Source organism: Eleutherodactylus coqui, chromosome 13 (assembly GCF_035609145.1).
Source record: "Eleutherodactylus coqui strain aEleCoq1 chromosome 13, aEleCoq1.hap1, whole genome shotgun sequence".
Lineage (NCBI taxonomy): Eukaryota > Metazoa > Chordata > Amphibia > Anura > Eleutherodactylidae > Eleutherodactylus > Eleutherodactylus coqui.
In genome coordinates this window covers 43639920-43657058 of record NC_089849.1, presented here as the reverse complement: position 1 = coordinate 43657058, position 17139 = coordinate 43639920, and the positions used below count along the sequence as shown (strand labels likewise).

At 44.0% G+C, this 17139-nt stretch overlaps 9 non-coding genes across 9 annotated transcripts; all 9 read right to left on the bottom strand.

Moving 5' to 3' along the window:
- Positions 1–433: 433 nt before the first annotated feature.
- TRNAC-GCA (transfer RNA cysteine (anticodon GCA)) lies at positions 434–505 on the bottom strand. Its single transcript has one exon. It is a non-coding gene; the product is annotated as a tRNA-Cys (tRNA).
- An 861-nt stretch (positions 506–1366) lies between these two features.
- Positions 1367–1438, bottom strand: TRNAC-GCA (transfer RNA cysteine (anticodon GCA)). The gene has a single exon. It is a non-coding gene; the product is annotated as a tRNA-Cys (tRNA).
- Positions 1439–3676: 2238 nt separating this feature from the next.
- TRNAC-GCA (transfer RNA cysteine (anticodon GCA)) lies at positions 3677–3748 on the bottom strand. Its single transcript has one exon. It is a non-coding gene; the product is annotated as a tRNA-Cys (tRNA).
- A 560-nt stretch (positions 3749–4308) lies between these two features.
- On the bottom strand, positions 4309–4380 carry TRNAC-GCA (transfer RNA cysteine (anticodon GCA)). The gene has a single exon. It is a non-coding gene; the product is annotated as a tRNA-Cys (tRNA).
- A 4319-nt stretch (positions 4381–8699) lies between these two features.
- On the bottom strand, positions 8700–8771 carry TRNAC-GCA (transfer RNA cysteine (anticodon GCA)). Its single transcript has one exon. It is a non-coding gene; the product is annotated as a tRNA-Cys (tRNA).
- A 560-nt stretch (positions 8772–9331) lies between these two features.
- Positions 9332–9403, bottom strand: TRNAC-GCA (transfer RNA cysteine (anticodon GCA)). Its single transcript has one exon. It is a non-coding gene; the product is annotated as a tRNA-Cys (tRNA).
- A 3471-nt stretch (positions 9404–12874) lies between these two features.
- TRNAC-GCA (transfer RNA cysteine (anticodon GCA)) lies at positions 12875–12946 on the bottom strand. Its single transcript has one exon. It is a non-coding gene; the product is annotated as a tRNA-Cys (tRNA).
- Positions 12947–14863: 1917 nt separating this feature from the next.
- On the bottom strand, positions 14864–14935 carry TRNAC-GCA (transfer RNA cysteine (anticodon GCA)). Its single transcript has one exon. It is a non-coding gene; the product is annotated as a tRNA-Cys (tRNA).
- A 1071-nt stretch (positions 14936–16006) lies between these two features.
- Positions 16007–16078, bottom strand: TRNAC-GCA (transfer RNA cysteine (anticodon GCA)). The gene has a single exon. It is a non-coding gene; the product is annotated as a tRNA-Cys (tRNA).
- Between the last annotated feature and the right edge of the window lie 1061 nt (positions 16079–17139).

The window sequence follows — 17139 nt, the reverse complement described above, 5'->3', positions numbered from 1 at the left end:
ATGACAAGTTCTGCATGAGAAAAATGCTCAAGGGTAACAAGTTGAAGGAGAGCTTTCTTGGAAAGGTAACCATATCGTTGGATAGCATTAGTAAAGCTGGCACTTGAAGGGGGCACGCGGATTTGAACCAGGGACCTCCCGATCTGCAGTCGAATGCTCTTCCACTGAGCTATACCCCCTTGGTTTAGGATTGGGCTCACTGGTTCTTAAAAAGTAATGTTCTGAGGAAAAGAATTTCTCAAAAGTAAGGATGCTTGTTGAAATCCCTACCAATGAAGATTGCCAGTGAGAGAGTGGATGACAAGTTCTGCATGAGAAAAATACTCAAGGGTAACAAGTTGAAGGAGAGCTTTCTTGGAAAGGTAACCATATCGTTGGATGGCATTAGTAAAGCTGGCACCCGTTGGATGGCATTAGTAAATCTGGCACTTGAAGGGGGCACCCGGATTTGAACCAGGGACCTCTCGATCTGCAGTCGAATGCTCTTCCACTGAGCTATACCCCCTTAGCTTATGATTGGGCTCACTGGTTCTAAAAAAGTAATGTTCTGAGGAAACCAATTTCTCAAAAGTAAGGATGCTTGTTGAAATCCCTACCAATGAAGATTGCCAGTGAGAGAGTGGATGACAAGTTCTGCATGAGAAAAATACTCAAGGGTAACAAGTTGAAGGAGAGGTTTCTTGGAAAGGTAACCATATCGTTGGATGGCATTAGTAAAGCTGGCACTTGAAGGGGGCACCTGGATTTGAACGAGGGACCTCTCGATCTGCAGTTGAATGCTCTTCCACTGAGCTATACCCCCTTGGCTTATGATTGGTCTCACTGGTTCTTAAAAAGTAATGTTCTGAGGAAAAGAATTTCTCAAAAGTAAGGATGCTTGTTGAAATCCCTACCAATGAAGATTGCCAGTGAGAGAGTGGATGACAAGTTCTGCATGAGAAAAATGCTCAAGGGTAACAAGTTGAAGGAGAGCTTTCTTGGAAAGGTAACCATATCGTTGGATGGCATTAGTAAAGCTGGCACTTGAAGGGGGCACGCGGATTTGAACCTGGGACCTCTCGATCTGCAGTCGAATGCTCTTCCACTGAGCTATACCCCCTTGGTTTAGGATTGGGCTCACTGGTTCTTAAAAAGTAATGTTCTGAGGAAAAGAATTTCTCAAAAGTAAGGATGCTTGTTGAAATCCCTACCAATGAAGATTGCCAGTGAGAGAGTGGATGACAAGTTCTGCATGAGAAAAATACTCAAGGGTAACAAGTTGAAGGAGAGCTTTCTTGGAAAGGTTACCATATCGTTGGATGGCATTAGTAAAGCTGGCACTTGAAGGTGGCACCCGTTGGATGGCATTAGTAAAGCTGGCACTTGAAGGGGGCACCCGGATTTGAACCAGGGACCTCTCGATCTGCAGTCGAATGCTCTTCCACTGAGCTATACCCCCTTGGCTTATGATTGGGCTCACTGGTTCTAAAAAAGTAATGTTCTGAGGAAACCAATTTCTCAAAAGTAAGGATGCTTGTTGAAATCCCTACCAATAAAGATTGCCAGTGAGAGAGTGGATGACTCTGCATGAGAAATAGGCTCAAGGGTAACAAGTTGAAGAAGAGCTTTCTTGGAAAGGTAACCATATCGTTGAATAGCATGAGTAAAGCTGGCACTTGAAGGGGGCACCCAGATTTGAAGCTATGCCCTCTTGGCTTATGATTGGGCTCACTGGTTCTTAAAAAGTAATGTTCTGAGGAAACTAATTTCTCAAAAGTAAGGATGCTTGTTGAAATCCCTACCAATGAAGATTGCCAGTGAGAGAGTGGATGACAAGTTCTGCATGAGAAAAATGCTCAAGGGTAACAAGTTGAAGGAGAGCTTTCTTGGAAAGGTAACCATATCGTTGGATAGCATTAGTAAAGCTGGCACTTGAAGGGGGCACCCGAATTTGAACCAGGGACCTCGCGATCTGCAGTCGAATGCTCTTCCACTGAGCTATGATTGGGCTCACTGGTTCTTAAAAAGTAATGTTCTGAGGAAACCAATTTCTCAAAAGTAAGGATGCTTGTTGAAATCCCTACCAATAAAGATTGCCAGTGAGAGAGTGGATGACTCTGCATGAGAAAAAGGCTCAAGGGTAACAAGTTGAAGAAGAGCTTTCTTGGAAAGGTAACCATATCGTTGAATAGCATGAGTAAAGCTGGCACTTGAAGGGGGCACCCAGATTTGAAGCTATGCCCCCTTGGCTTATGATTGGGCTCACTGGTTCTTAAAAAGTAATGTTCTGAGGAAACCAATTTCTCAAAAGTAAGGATGCTTGTTGAAATCCCTACCAATGAAGATTGCCAGTGAGAGAGTGGATGACAAGTTCTGCATGAGAAAAATGCTCAAGGGTAACAAGTTGAAGGAGAGCTTTCTTGGAAAGGTAACCATATCGTTGGATGGCATTAGTAAAGCTGGCACTTGAAGGGGGCACGCGGATTTGAACCAGGGACCTCTCGATCTGCAGTCGAATGCTCTTCCACTGAGCTATACCCCCTTGGTTTAGGATTGGGCTCACTGGTTCTTAAAAAGTAATGTTCTGAGGAAAAGAATTTCTCAAAAGTAAGGATGCTTGTTGAAATCCCTACCAATGAAGATTGCCAGTGAGAGAGTGGATGACAAGTTCTGCATGAGAAAAATACTCAAGGGTAACAAGTTGAAGGAGAGCTTTCTTGGAAAGGTAACCATATCGTTGGATGGCATTAGTAAAGCTGGCACTTGAAGGTGGCACCTGTTGGATGGCATTAGTAAAGCTGGCACTTGAAGGGGGCACCCGGATTTGAACCAGGGACCTCGCGATCTGCAGTCGAATGCTCTTCCACTGAGCTATACCCCCTTGGCTTATGATTGGGCTCACTGGTTCTAAAAAAGTAATGTTCTGAGGAAACCAATTTCTCAAAAGTAAGGATGCTTGTTGAAATCCCTACCAATAAAGATTGCCAGTGAGAGAGTGGATGACTCTGCATGAGAAATAGGCTCAAGGGTAACAAGTTGAAGAAGAGCTTTCTTGGAAAGGTAACCATATCGTTGAATAGCATGAGTAAAGCTGGCACTTGAAGGGGGCACCCAGATTTGAAGCTATGCCCCCTTGGCTTATGATTGGGCTCACTGGTTCTTAAAAAGTAATGTTCTGAGGAAACTAATTTCTCAAAAATAAGGATGCTTGTTGAAATCCCTACCAATGAAGATTGCCAGTGAGAGAGTGGATGACAAGTTCTGCATGAGAAAAATGCTCAAGGGTAACAAGTTGAAGGAGAGCTTTCTTGGAAAGGTAACCATATCGTTGGATAGCATTAGTAAAGCTGGCACTTGAAGGGGGCACACGGATTTGAACCAGGGACCTCTCGATCTGCAGTCGAATGCTCTTCCACTGAGCTATACCCCCTTGGTTTAGGATTGGGCTCACTGGTTCTTAAAAAGTAATGTTCTGAGGAAAAGAATTTCTCAAAAGTAAGGATGCTTGTTGAAATCCCTACCAATGAAGATTGCCAGTGAGAGAGTGGATGACAAGTTCTGCATGAGAAAAATACTCAAGGGTAACAAGTTGAAGGAGAGCTTTCTTGGAAAGGTAACCATATCGTTGGATGGCATTAGTAAAGCTGGCACTTGAAGGTGGCACCCGTTGGATGGCATTAGTAAATCTGGCACTTGAAGGGGGCACCCGGATTTGAACCAGGGACCTCTCGATCTGCAGTCGAATGCTCTTCCACTGAGCTATACCCCCTTAGCTTATGATTGGGCTCACTGGTTCTAAAAAAGTAATGTTCTGAGGAAACCAATTTCTCAAAAGTAAGGATGCTTGTTGAAATCCCTACCAATAAAGATTGCCAGTGAGAGAGTGGATGACTCTGCATGAGAAATAGGCTCAAGGGTAACAAGTTAAAGAAGAGCTTTCTTGGAAAGGTAACCACATCGTTGGATGGCATTAGTAAAGCTGGCACTTGAAGGGGGCACCCGGATTTGAACCTGGGACCTCTCGATCTGCAGTCGAATGCTCTTCCACTGAGCTATACCCCCTTGGTTTAGGATTGGGCTCACTGGTTCTTAAAAAGTAATGTTCTGAGGAAAAGAATTTCTCAAAAGTAAGGATGCTTGTTGAAATCCCTACCAATGAAGATTGCCAGTGAGAGAGTGGATGACAAGTTCTGCATGAGAAAAATACTCAAGGGTAACAAGTTGAAGGAGAGCTTTCTTGGAAAGGTAACCATATCGTTGGATGGCATTAGTAAAGCTGGCACTTGAAGGTGGCACCCGTTGGATGGCATTAGTAAAGCTGGCACTTGAAGGGGGCACCCGGATTTGAACCAGGGACCTCTCGATCTGCAGTCGAATGCTCTTCCACTGAGCTATACCCCCTTGGCTTATGATTGGGCTCACTGGTTCTAAAAAAGTAATGTTCTGAGGAAACCAATTTCTCAAAAGTAAGGATGCTTGTTGAAATCCCTACCAATAAAGATTGCCAGTGAGAGAGTGGATGACTCTGCATGAGAAATAGGCTCAAGGGTAACAAGTTGAAGAAGAGCTTTCTTGGAAAGGTAACCATATCGTTGAATAGCATGAGTAAAGCTGGCACTTGAAGGGGGCACCCAGATTTGAAGCTATGCCCTCTTGGCTTATGATTGGGCTCACTGGTTCTTAAAAAGTAATGTTCTGAGGAAACTAATTTCTCAAAAGTAAGGATGCTTGTTGAAATCCCTACCAATGAAGATTGCCAGTGAGAGAGTGGATGACAAGTTCTGCATGAGAAAAATGCTCAAGGGTAACAAGTTGAAGGAGAGCTTTCTTGGAAAGGTAACCATATCGTTGGATAGCATTAGTAAAGCTGGCACTTGAAGGGGGCACCCGAATTTGAACCAGGGACCTCGCGATCTGCAGTCGAATGCTCTTCCACTGAGCTATGATTGGGCTCACTGGTTCTTAAAAAGTAATGTTCTGAGGAAACCAATTTCTCAAAAGTAAGGATGCTTGTTGAAATCCCTACCAATAAAGATTGCCAGTGAGAGAGTGGATGACTCTGCATGAGAAAAAGGCTCAAGGGTAACAAGTTGAAGAAGAGCTTTCTTGGAAAGGTAACCATATCGTTGAATAGCATGAGTAAAGCTGGCACTTGAAGGGGGCACCCAGATTTGAAGCTATGCCCCCTTGGCTTATGATTGGGCTCACTGGTTCTTAAAAAGTAATGTTCTGAGGAAACCAATTTCTCAAAAGTAAGGATGCTTGTTGAAATCCCTACCAATGAAGATTGCCAGTGAGAGAGTGGATGACAAGTTCTGCATGAGAAAAATGCTCAAGGGTAACAAGTTGAAGGAGAGCTTTCTTGGAAAGGTAACCATATCGTTGGATGGCATTAGTAAAGCTGGCACTTGAAGGGGGCACGCGGATTTGAACCAGGGACCTCTCGATCTGCAGTCGAATGCTCTTCCACTGAGCTATACCCCCTTGGTTTAGGATTGGGCTCACTGGTTCTTAAAAAGTAATGTTCTGAGGAAAAGAATTTCTCAAAAGTAAGGATGCTTGTTGAAATCCCTACCAATGAAGATTGCCAGTGAGAGAGTGGATGACAAGTTCTGCATGAGAAAAATGCTCAAGGGTAACAAGTTGAAGGAGAGCTTTCTTGGAAAGGTAACCATATCGTTGGATGGCATTAGTAAAGCTGGCACTTGAAGGGGGCACGCGGATTTGAACCAGGGACCTCTCGATCTGCAGTCGAATGCTCTTCCACTGAGCTATACCCCCTTGGTTTAGGATTGGGCTCACTGGTTCTTAAAAAGTAATGTTCTGAGGAAAAGAATTTCTCAAAAGTAAGGATGCTTGTTGAAATCCATACCAATGAAGATTGCCAGTGAGAGAGTGGATGACAAGTTCTGCATGAGAAAAATACTCAAGGGTAACAAGTTGAAGGAGAGCTTTCTTGGAAAGGTAACCATATCGTTGGATGGCATTAGTAAAGCTGGCACTTGAAGGTGGCACCTGTTGGATGGCATTAGTAAAGCTGGCACATGAAGGGGGCACCCGGATTTGAACCAGGGACCTCGCGATCTGCAGTCGAATGCTCTTCCACTGAGCTATACCCCCTTGGCTTATGATTGGGCTCACTGGTTCTTAAAAAGTAATGTTCTGAGGAAACCAATTTCTCAAAAGTAAGGATGCTTGTTGAAATCCCTACCAATGAAGATTGCCAGTGAGAGAGTGGATGACAAGTTCTGCATGAGAAAAATGCTCAAGGGTAACAAGTTGAAGGAGAGCTTTCTTGGAAAGGTAACCATATCGTTGGATGGCATTAGTAAAGCTGGCACTTGAACGGGGCACGCGGATTTGAACCAGGGACCTCTCGATCTGCAGTCGAATGCTCTTCCACTGAGCTATACCCCCTTGGTTTAGGATTGGGCTCACTGGTTCTTAAAAAGTAATGTTCTGAGGAAAAGAATTTCTCAAAAGTAAGGATGCTTGTTGAAATCCCTACCAATGAAGATTGCCAGTGAGAGAGTGGATGACAAGTTCTGCATGAGAAAAATACTCAAGGGTAACAAGTTGAAGGAGAGCTTTCTTGGAAAGGTAACCATATCGTTGGATGGCATTAGTAAAGCTGGCACTTGAAGGGGGCACCCGTTGGATGGCATTAGTAAATCTGGCACTTGAAGGGGGCACCCGGATTTGAACCAGGGACCTCTCGATCTGCAGTTGAATGCTCTTCCACTGAGCTATACCCCCTTGGCTTATGATTGGTCTCACTGGTTCTTAAAAAGTAATGTTCTGAGGAAAAGAATTTCTCAAAAGTAAGGATGCTTGTTGAAATCCCTACCAATGAAGATTGCCAGTGAGAGAGTGGATGACAAGTTCTGCATGAGAAAAATACTCAAGGGTAACAAGTTGAAGGAGAGCTTTCTTGGAAAGGTAACCATATCGTTGGATGGCATTAGTAAAGCTGGCACTTGAAGGGGGCACCTGGATTTGAAGCTATGCCCCCTTGGCTTATGATTGGGCTCACTGGTTCTTAAAAAGTAATGTTCTGAGGAAACCAATTTCTCAAAAGTAAGGATGCTTGTTGAAATCCCTACCAATGAAGATTGCCAGTGAGAGAGTGGATGACAAGTTCTGCATGAGAAAAATGCTCAAGGGTAACAAGTTGAAGGAGAGCTTTCTTGGAAAGGTAACCATATCGTTGAATAGCATGAGTAAAGCTGGCACTTGAAGGGGGCACCCAGATTTGAAGCTATGCCCCCTTGGCTTATGATTGGGCTCACTGGTTCTTAAAAAGTAATGTTCTGAGGAAACCAATTTCTCAAAAGTAAGGATGCTTGTTGAAATCCCTACCAATGAAGATTGCCAGTGAGAGAGTGGATGACAAGTTCTGCATGAGAAAAATGCTCAAGGGTAACAAGTTGAAGGAGAGCTTTCTTGGAAAGGTAACCATATCGTTGGATGGCATTAGTAAAGCTGGCACTTGAAGGGGGCACGCGGATTTGAACCAGGGACCTCTCGATCTGCAGTCGAATGCTCTTCCACTGAGCTATACCCCCTTGGTTTAGGATTGGGCTCACTGGTTCTTAAAAAGTAATGTTCTGAGGAAAAGAATTTCTCAAAAGTAAGGATGCTTGTTGAAATCCCTACCAATGAAGATTGCCAGTGAGAGAGTGGATGACAAGTTCTGCATGAGAAAAATACTCAAGGGTAACAAGTTGAAGGAGAGCTTTCTTGGAAAGGTAACCATATCGTTGGATGGCATTAGTAAAGCTGGCACTTGAAGGTGGCACCTGTTGGATGGCATTAGTAAAGCTGGCACTTGAAGGGGGCACCCGGATTTGAACCAGGGACCTCGCGATCTGCAGTCGAATGCTCTTCCACTGAGCTATACCCCCTTGGCTTATGATTGGGCTCACTGGTTCTAAAAAAGTAATGTTCTGAGGAAACCAATTTCTCAAAAGTAAGGATGCTTGTTGAAATCCCTACCAATAAAGATTGCCAGTGAGAGAGTGGATGACTCTGCATGAGAAATAGGCTCAAGGGTAACAAGTTGAAGAAGAGCTTTCTTGGAAAGGTAACCATATCGTTGAATAGCATGAGTAAAGCTGGCACTTGAAGGGGGCACCCAGATTTGAAGCTATGCCCCCTTGGCTTATGATTGGGCTCACTGGTTCTTAAAAAGTAATGTTCTGAGGAAACTAATTTCTCAAAAATAAGGATGCTTGTTGAAATCCCTACCAATGAAGATTGCCAGTGAGAGAGTGGATGACAAGTTCTGCATGAGAAAAATGCTCAAGGGTAACAAGTTGAAGGAGAGCTTTCTTGGAAAGGTAACCATATCGTTGGATAGCATTAGTAAAGCTGGCACTTGAAGGGGGCACACGGATTTGAACCAGGGACCTCTCGATCTGCAGTCGAATGCTCTTCCACTGAGCTATACCCCCTTGGTTTAGGATTGGGCTCACTGGTTCTTAAAAAGTAATGTTCTGAGGAAAAGAATTTCTCAAAAGTAAGGATGCTTGTTGAAATCCCTACCAATGAAGATTGCCAGTGAGAGAGTGGATGACAAGTTCTGCATGAGAAAAATACTCAAGGGTAACAAGTTGAAGGAGAGCTTTCTTGGAAAGGTAACCATATCGTTGGATGGCATTAGTAAAGCTGGCACTTGAAGGTGGCACCCGTTGGATGGCATTAGTAAATCTGGCACTTGAAGGGGGCACCCGGATTTGAACCAGGGACCTCTCGATCTGCAGTCGAATGCTCTTCCACTGAGCTATACCCCCTTAGCTTATGATTGGGCTCACTGGTTCTAAAAAAGTAATGTTCTGAGGAAACCAATTTCTCAAAAGTAAGGATGCTTGTTGAAATCCCTACCAATAAAGATTGCCAGTGAGAGAGTGGATGACTCTGCATGAGAAATAGGCTCAAGGGTAACAAGTTAAAGAAGAGCTTTCTTGGAAAGGTAACCACATCGTTGGATGGCATTAGTAAAGCTGGCACTTGAAGGGGGCACCCGGATTTGAACCTGGGACCTCTCGATCTGCAGTCGAATGCTCTTCCACTGAGCTATACCCCCTTGGTTTAGGATTGGGCTCACTGGTTCTTAAAAAGTAATGTTCTGAGGAAAAGAATTTCTCAAAAGTAAGGATGCTTGTTGAAATCCCTACCAATGAAGATTGCCAGTGAGAGAGTGGATGACAAGTTCTGCATGAGAAAAATACTCAAGGGTAACAAGTTGAAGGAGAGCTTTCTTGGAAAGGTAACCATATCGTTGGATGGCATTAGTAAAGCTGGCACTTGAAGGTGGCACCCGTTGGATGGCATTAGTAAAGCTGGCACTTGAAGGGGGCACCCGGATTTGAACCAGGGACCTCTCGATCTGCAGTCGAATGCTCTTCCACTGAGCTATACCCCCTTGGCTTATGATTGGGCTCACTGGTTCTAAAAAAGTAATGTTCTGAGGAAACCAATTTCTCAAAAGTAAGGATGCTTGTTGAAATCCCTACCAATAAAGATTGCCAGTGAGAGAGTGGATGACTCTGCATGAGAAATAGGCTCAAGGGTAACAAGTTGAAGAAGAGCTTTCTTGGAAAGGTAACCATATCGTTGAATAGCATGAGTAAAGCTGGCACTTGAAGGGGGCACCCAGATTTGAAGCTATGCCCTCTTGGCTTATGATTGGGCTCACTGGTTCTTAAAAAGTAATGTTCTGAGGAAACTAATTTCTCAAAAGTAAGGATGCTTGTTGAAATCCCTACCAATGAAGATTGCCAGTGAGAGAGTGGATGACAAGTTCTGCATGAGAAAAATGCTCAAGGGTAACAAGTTGAAGGAGAGCTTTCTTGGAAAGGTAACCATATCGTTGGATAGCATTAGTAAAGCTGGCACTTGAAGGGGGCACCCGAATTTGAACCAGGGACCTCGCGATCTGCAGTCGAATGCTCTTCCACTGAGCTATGATTGGGCTCACTGGTTCTTAAAAAGTAATGTTCTGAGGAAACCAATTTCTCAAAAGTAAGGATGCTTGTTGAAATCCCTACCAATAAAGATTGCCAGTGAGAGAGTGGATGACTCTGCATGAGAAAAAGGCTCAAGGGTAACAAGTTGAAGAAGAGCTTTCTTGGAAAGGTAACCATATCGTTGAATAGCATGAGTAAAGCTGGCACTTGAAGGGGGCACCCAGATTTGAAGCTATGCCCCCTTGGCTTATGATTGGGCTCACTGGTTCTTAAAAAGTAATGTTCTGAGGAAACCAATTTCTCAAAAGTAAGGATGCTTGTTGAAATCCCTACCAATGAAGATTGCCAGTGAGAGAGTGGATGACAAGTTCTGCATGAGAAAAATGCTCAAGGGTAACAAGTTGAAGGAGAGCTTTCTTGGAAAGGTAACCATATCGTTGGATGGCATTAGTAAAGCTGGCACTTGAAGGGGGCACGCGGATTTGAACCAGGGACCTCTCGATCTGCAGTCGAATGCTCTTCCACTGAGCTATACCCCCTTGGTTTAGGATTGGGCTCACTGGTTCTTAAAAAGTAATGTTCTGAGGAAAAGAATTTCTCAAAAGTAAGGATGCTTGTTGAAATCCCTACCAATGAAGATTGCCAGTGAGAGAGTGGATGACAAGTTCTGCATGAGAAAAATGCTCAAGGGTAACAAGTTGAAGGAGAGCTTTCTTGGAAAGGTAACCATATCGTTGGATGGCATTAGTAAAGCTGGCACTTGAAGGGGGCACGCGGATTTGAACCAGGGACCTCTCGATCTGCAGTCGAATGCTCTTCCACTGAGCTATACCCCCTTGGTTTAGGATTGGGCTCACTGGTTCTTAAAAAGTAATGTTCTGAGGAAAAGAATTTCTCAAAAGTAAGGATGCTTGTTGAAATCCATACCAATGAAGATTGCCAGTGAGAGAGTGGATGACAAGTTCTGCATGAGAAAAATACTCAAGGGTAACAAGTTGAAGGAGAGCTTTCTTGGAAAGGTAACCATATCGTTGGATGGCATTAGTAAAGCTGGCACTTGAAGGTGGCACCTGTTGGATGGCATTAGTAAAGCTGGCACATGAAGGGGGCACCCGGATTTGAACCAGGGACCTCGCGATCTGCAGTCGAATGCTCTTCCACTGAGCTATACCCCCTTGGCTTATGATTGGGCTCACTGGTTCTTAAAAAGTAATGTTCTGAGGAAACCAATTTCTCAAAAGTAAGGATGCTTGTTGAAATCCCTACCAATGAAGATTGCCAGTGAGAGAGTGGATGACAAGTTCTGCATGAGAAAAATGCTCAAGGGTAACAAGTTGAAGGAGAGCTTTCTTGGAAAGGTAACCATATCGTTGGATGGCATTAGTAAAGCTGGCACTTGAACGGGGCACGCGGATTTGAACCAGGGACCTCTCGATCTGCAGTCGAATGCTCTTCCACTGAGCTATACCCCCTTGGTTTAGGATTGGGCTCACTGGTTCTTAAAAAGTAATGTTCTGAGGAAAAGAATTTCTCAAAAGTAAGGATGCTTGTTGAAATCCCTACCAATGAAGATTGCCAGTGAGAGAGTGGATGACAAGTTCTGCATGAGAAAAATACTCAAGGGTAACAAGTTGAAGGAGAGCTTTCTTGGAAAGGTAACCATATCGTTGGATGGCATTAGTAAAGCTGGCACTTGAAGGGGGCACCCGTTGGATGGCATTAGTAAATCTGGCACTTGAAGGGGGCACCCGGATTTGAACCAGGGACCTCTCGATCTGCAGTTGAATGCTCTTCCACTGAGCTATACCCCCTTGGCTTATGATTGGTCTCACTGGTTCTTAAAAAGTAATGTTCTGAGGAAAAGAATTTCTCAAAAGTAAGGATGCTTGTTGAAATCCCTACCAATGAAGATTGCCAGTGAGAGAGTGGATGACAAGTTCTGCATGAGAAAAATACTCAAGGGTAACAAGTTGAAGGAGAGCTTTCTTGGAAAGGTAACCATATCGTTGGATGGCATTAGTAAAGCTGGCACTTGAAGGGGGCACCTGGATTTGAACCAGGGACCTCTCGATCTGCAGTTGAATGCTCTTCCACTGAGCTATACCCCCTTGGCTTATGATTGGTCTCACTGGTTCTTAAAAAGTAATGTTCTGAGGAATAGAATTTCTCAAAAGTAAGGATGCTTGTTGAAATCCCTACCAATGAAGATTGCCAGTGAGAGAGTGGATGACAAGTTCTGCATGAGAAAAATACTCAAGGGTAACAAGTTGAAGGAGAGCTTTCTTGGAAAGGTAACCATATCGTTGGATGGCATTAGTAAAGCTGGCACTTGAAGGGGGCACCCGGATTTGAACCAGGGACCTCTCGATCTGCAGTTGAATGCTCTTCCACTGAGCTATACCCCCTTGGCTTATGATTGGGCTCACTGGTTCTTAAAAAGTAATGTTCTGAGGAAACCAATTTCTCAAAAGTAAGGATGCTTGTTGAAATCCCTACCAATGAAGATTGCCAGTGAGAGAGTGGATGACAAGTTCTGCATGAGAAAAATGCTCAAGGGTAACAAGTTGAAGGAGAGCTTTCTTGGAAAGGTAACCATATCGTTGGATGGCATTAGTAAAGCTGGCACTTGAAGGGGGCACGCGGATTTGAACCAGGGACCTCTCGATCTGCAGTCGAATGCTCTTCCACTGAGCTATACCCCCTTGGTTTAGGATTGGGCTCACTGGTTCTTAAAAAGTAATGTTCTGAGGAAAAGAATTTCTCAAAAGTAAGGATGCTTGTTGAAATCCCTACCAATGAAGATTGCCAGTGAGAGAGTGGATGACAAGTTCTGCATGAGAAAAATACTCAAGGGTAACAAGTTGAAGGAGAGCTTTCTTGGAAAGGTAACCATATCGTTGGATGGCATTAGTAAAGCTGGCACTTGAAGGGGGCACCCGGATTTGAACCAGGGACCTCTCGATCTGCAGTCGAATGCTCTTCCACTGAGCTATACCCCCATGGCTTATGATTGGGCTCACTGGTTCTTAAAAAGTAATGTTTTGAGGAAAAGAATTTCTCAAAAGTAAGGATGCTTGTTGAAATCCCTACCAATGAAGATTGCCAGTGAGAGAGTGGATGACAAGTTCTGCATGAGAAAAATGCTCAAGGGTAACAAGTTGAAGGAGAGCTTTCTTGGAAAGGTAACCATATCGTTGGATGGCATTAGTAAAGCTGGCACTTGAAGGTGGCACCCGGATTTGAACCAGAGACCTCTTGATCTGCAGTCGAATGCTCTTCCACTGAGCTATACCCCCTTGGCTTATGACTGGGCTCACTGGTTCTTAAAAAGTAATGTTCTGAGGAAACCAATTTCTCAAAAGTAAGGATGCTTGTTGAAATCCCTACCAATAAAGATTGCCAGTGAGAGAGTGGATGACTCTGCATGAGAAATAGGCTCAAGGGTAACAAGTTGAAGGAGAGCTTTCTTGGAAAGGTAACCATATCGTTGAATAGCATGAGTAAAGCTGGCACTTGAAGGGGGCACCCAGATTTGAAGCTATGCCCCCTTGGCTTATGATTGGGCTCACTGGTTCTTAAAAAGTAATGTTCTGAGGAAACCAATTTCTCAAAAGTAAGGATGCTTGTTGAAATCCCTACCAATGAAGATTGCCAGTGAGAGAGTGGATGACAAGTTCTGCATGAGAAAAATGCTCAAGGGTAACAAGTTGAAGGAGAGCTTTCTTGGAAAGGTAACCATATCGTTGGATGGCATTAGTAAAGCTGGCACTTGAAGGGGGCACGCGGATTTGAACCTGGGACCTCTCGATCTGCAGTCGAATGCTCTTCCACTGAGCTATACCCCCTTGGTTTAGGATTGGGCTCACTGGTTCTTAAAAAGTAATGTTCTGAGGAAAAGAATTTCTCAAAAGTAAGGATGCTTGTTGAAATCCCTACCAATGAAGATTGCCAGTGAGAGAGTGGATGACAAGTTCTGCATGAGAAAAATACTCAAGGGTAACAAGTTGAAGGAGAGCTTTCTTGGAAAGGTAACCATATCGTTGGATGGCATTAGTAAAGCTGGCACTTGAAGGTGGCACCCGGATTTGAACCAGAGACCTCTTGATCTGCAGTCGAATGCTCTTCCACTGAGCTATACCCCCTTGGCTTATGACTGGGCTCACTGGTTCTTAAAAAGTAATGTTCTGAGGAAACCAATTTCTCAAAAGTAAGGATGCTTGTTGAAATCCCTACCAATAAAGATTGCCAGTGAGAGAGTGGATGACTCTGCATGAGAAATAGGCTCAAGGGTAACAAGTTGAAGGAGAGCTTTCTTGGAAAGGTAACCATATCGTTGGATGGCATTAGTAAAGCTGGCACTTGAAGGTGGCACCCAGATTTGAAGCTATGCCCCCTTGGCTTATGATTGGGCTCACTGGTTCTTAAAAAGTAATGTTCTGAGGAAACCAATTTCTCAAAAGTAAGGATGCTTGTTGAAATCCCTACCAATGAAGATTGCCAGTGAGAGAGTGGATGACAAGTTCTGCATGAGAAAAATGCTCAAGGGTAACAAGTTGAAGGAGAGCTTTCTTGGAAAGGTAACCTTATCGTTGGATGGCATTAGTAAAGCTGGCACTTGAAGGGGGCACGCGGATTTGAACCAGGGACCTCTCGATCTGCAGTCGAATGCTCTTCCACTGAGCTATACCCCCTTGGTTTAGGATTGGGCTCACTGGTTCTTAAAAAGTAATGTTCTGAGGAAAAGAATTTCTCAAAAGTAAGGATGCTTGTTGAAATCCCTACCAATGAAGATTGCCAGTGAGAGAGTGGATGACAAGTTCTGCATGAGAAAAATACTCAAGGGTAACAAGTTGAAGGAGAGCTTTCTTGGAAAGGTAACCATATCGTTGGATGGCATTAGTAAAGCTGGCACTTGAAGGGGGCACCCGGATTTGAACCAGGGACCTCTCGATCTGCAGTCGAATGCTCTTCCACTGAGCTATACCCCCTTGGCTTATGATTGGGCTCACTGGTTCTTAAAAAGTAATGTTTTGAGGAAAAGAATTTCTCAAAAGTAAGGATGCTTGTTGAAATCCCTACCAATGAAGATTGCCAGTGAGAGAGTGGATGACAAGTTCTGCATGAGAAAAATGCTCAAGGGTAACAAGTTGAAGGAGAGCTTTCTTGGAAAGGTAACCATATCGTTGGATGGCATTAGTAAAGCTGGCACTTGAAGGTGGCACCCGGATTTGAACCAGAGACCTCTTGATCTGCAGTCGAATGCTCTTCCACTGAGCTATACCCCCTTGGCTTATGACTGGGCTCACTGGTTCTTAAAAAGTAATGTTCTGAGGAAACCAATTTCTCAAAAGTAAGGATGCTTGTTGAAATCCCTACCAATAAAGATTGCCAGTGAGAGAGTGGATGACTCTGCATGAGAAATAGGCTCAAGGGTAACAAGTTGAAGGAGAGCTTTCTTGGAAAGGTAACCATATCGTTGGATGGCATTAGTAAAGCTGGCACTTGAAGGTGGCACCCAGATTTGAAGCTATGCCCCCTTGGCTTATGATTGGGCTCACTGGTTCTTAAAAAGTAATGTTCTGAGGAAACCAATTTCTCAAAAGTAAGGATGCTTGTTGAAATCCCTACCAATGAAGATTGCCAGTGAGAGAGTGGATGACAAGTTCTGCATGAGAAAAATGCTCAAGGGTAACAAGTTGAAGGAGAGCTTTCTTGGAAAGGTAACCATATCGTTGGATGGCATTAGTAAAGCTGGCACTTGAAGGGGGCACGCGGATTTGAACCAGGGACCTCTCGATCTGCAGTCGAATGCTCTTCCACTGAGCTATACCCCCTTGGTTTAGGATTGGGCTCACTGGTTCTTAAAAAGTAATGTTCTGAGGAAAAGAATTTCTCAAAAGTAAGGATGCTTGTTGAAATCCCTACCAATGAAGATTGCCAGTGAGAGAGTGGATGACAAGTTCTGCATGAGAAAAATACTCAAGGGTAACAAGTTGAAGGAGAGCTTTCTTGGAAAGGTAACCATATCGTTGGATGGCATTAGTAAAGCTGGCACTTGAAGGGGGCACCCGGATTTGAACCAGGGACCTCTCGATCTGCAGTCGAATGCTCTTCCACTGAGCTATACCCCCATGGCTTATGATTGGGCTCACTGGTTCTTAAAAAGTAATGTTTTGAGGAAAAGAATTTCTCAAAAGTAAGGATGCTTGTTGAAATCCCTACCAATGAAGATTGCCAGTGAGAGAGTGGATGACAAGTTCTGCATGAGAAAAATGCTCAAGGGTAACAAGTTGAAGGAGAGCTTTCTTGGAAAGGTAACCATATCGTTGGATGGCATTAGTAAAGCTGGCACTTGAAGGTGGCACCCGGATTTGAACCAGAGACCTCTTGATCTGCAGTCGAATGCTCTTCCACTGAGCTATACCCCCTTGGCTTATGACTGGGCTCACTGGTTCTTAAAAAGTAATGTTCTGAGGAAACCAATTTCTCAAAAGTAAGGATGCTTGTTGAAATCCCTACCAATAAAGATTGCCAGTGAGAGAGTGGATGACTCTGCATGAGAAATAGGCTCAAGGGTAACAAGTTGAAGGAGAGCTTTCTTGGAAAGGTAACCATATCGTTGAATAGCATGAGTAAAGCTGGCACTTGAAGGGGGCACCCAGATTTGAAGCTATGCCCCCTTGGCTTATGATTGGGCTCACTGGTTCTTAAAAAGTAATGTTCTGAGGAAACCAATTTCTCAAAAGTAAGGATGCTTGTTGAAATCCCTACCAATGAAGATTGCCAGTGAGAGAGTGGATGACAAGTTCTGCATGAGAAAAATGCTCAAGGGTAACAAGTTGAAGGAGAGCTTTCTTGGAAAGGTAACCATATCGTTGGATGGCATTAGTAAAGCTGGCACTTGAAGGGGGCACGCGGATTTGAACCTGGGACCTCTCGATCTGCAGTCGAATGCTCTTCCACTGAGCTATACCCCCTTGGTTTAGGATTGGGCTCACTGGTTCTTAAAAAGTAATGTTCTGAGGAAAAGAATTTCTCAAAAGTAAGGATGCTTGTTGAAATCCCTACCAATGAAGATTGCCAGTGAGAGAGTGGATGACAAGTTCTGCATGAGAAAAATACTCAAGGGTAACAAGTTGAAGGAGAGCTTTCTTGGAAAGGTAACCATATCGTTGGATGGCATTAGTAAAGC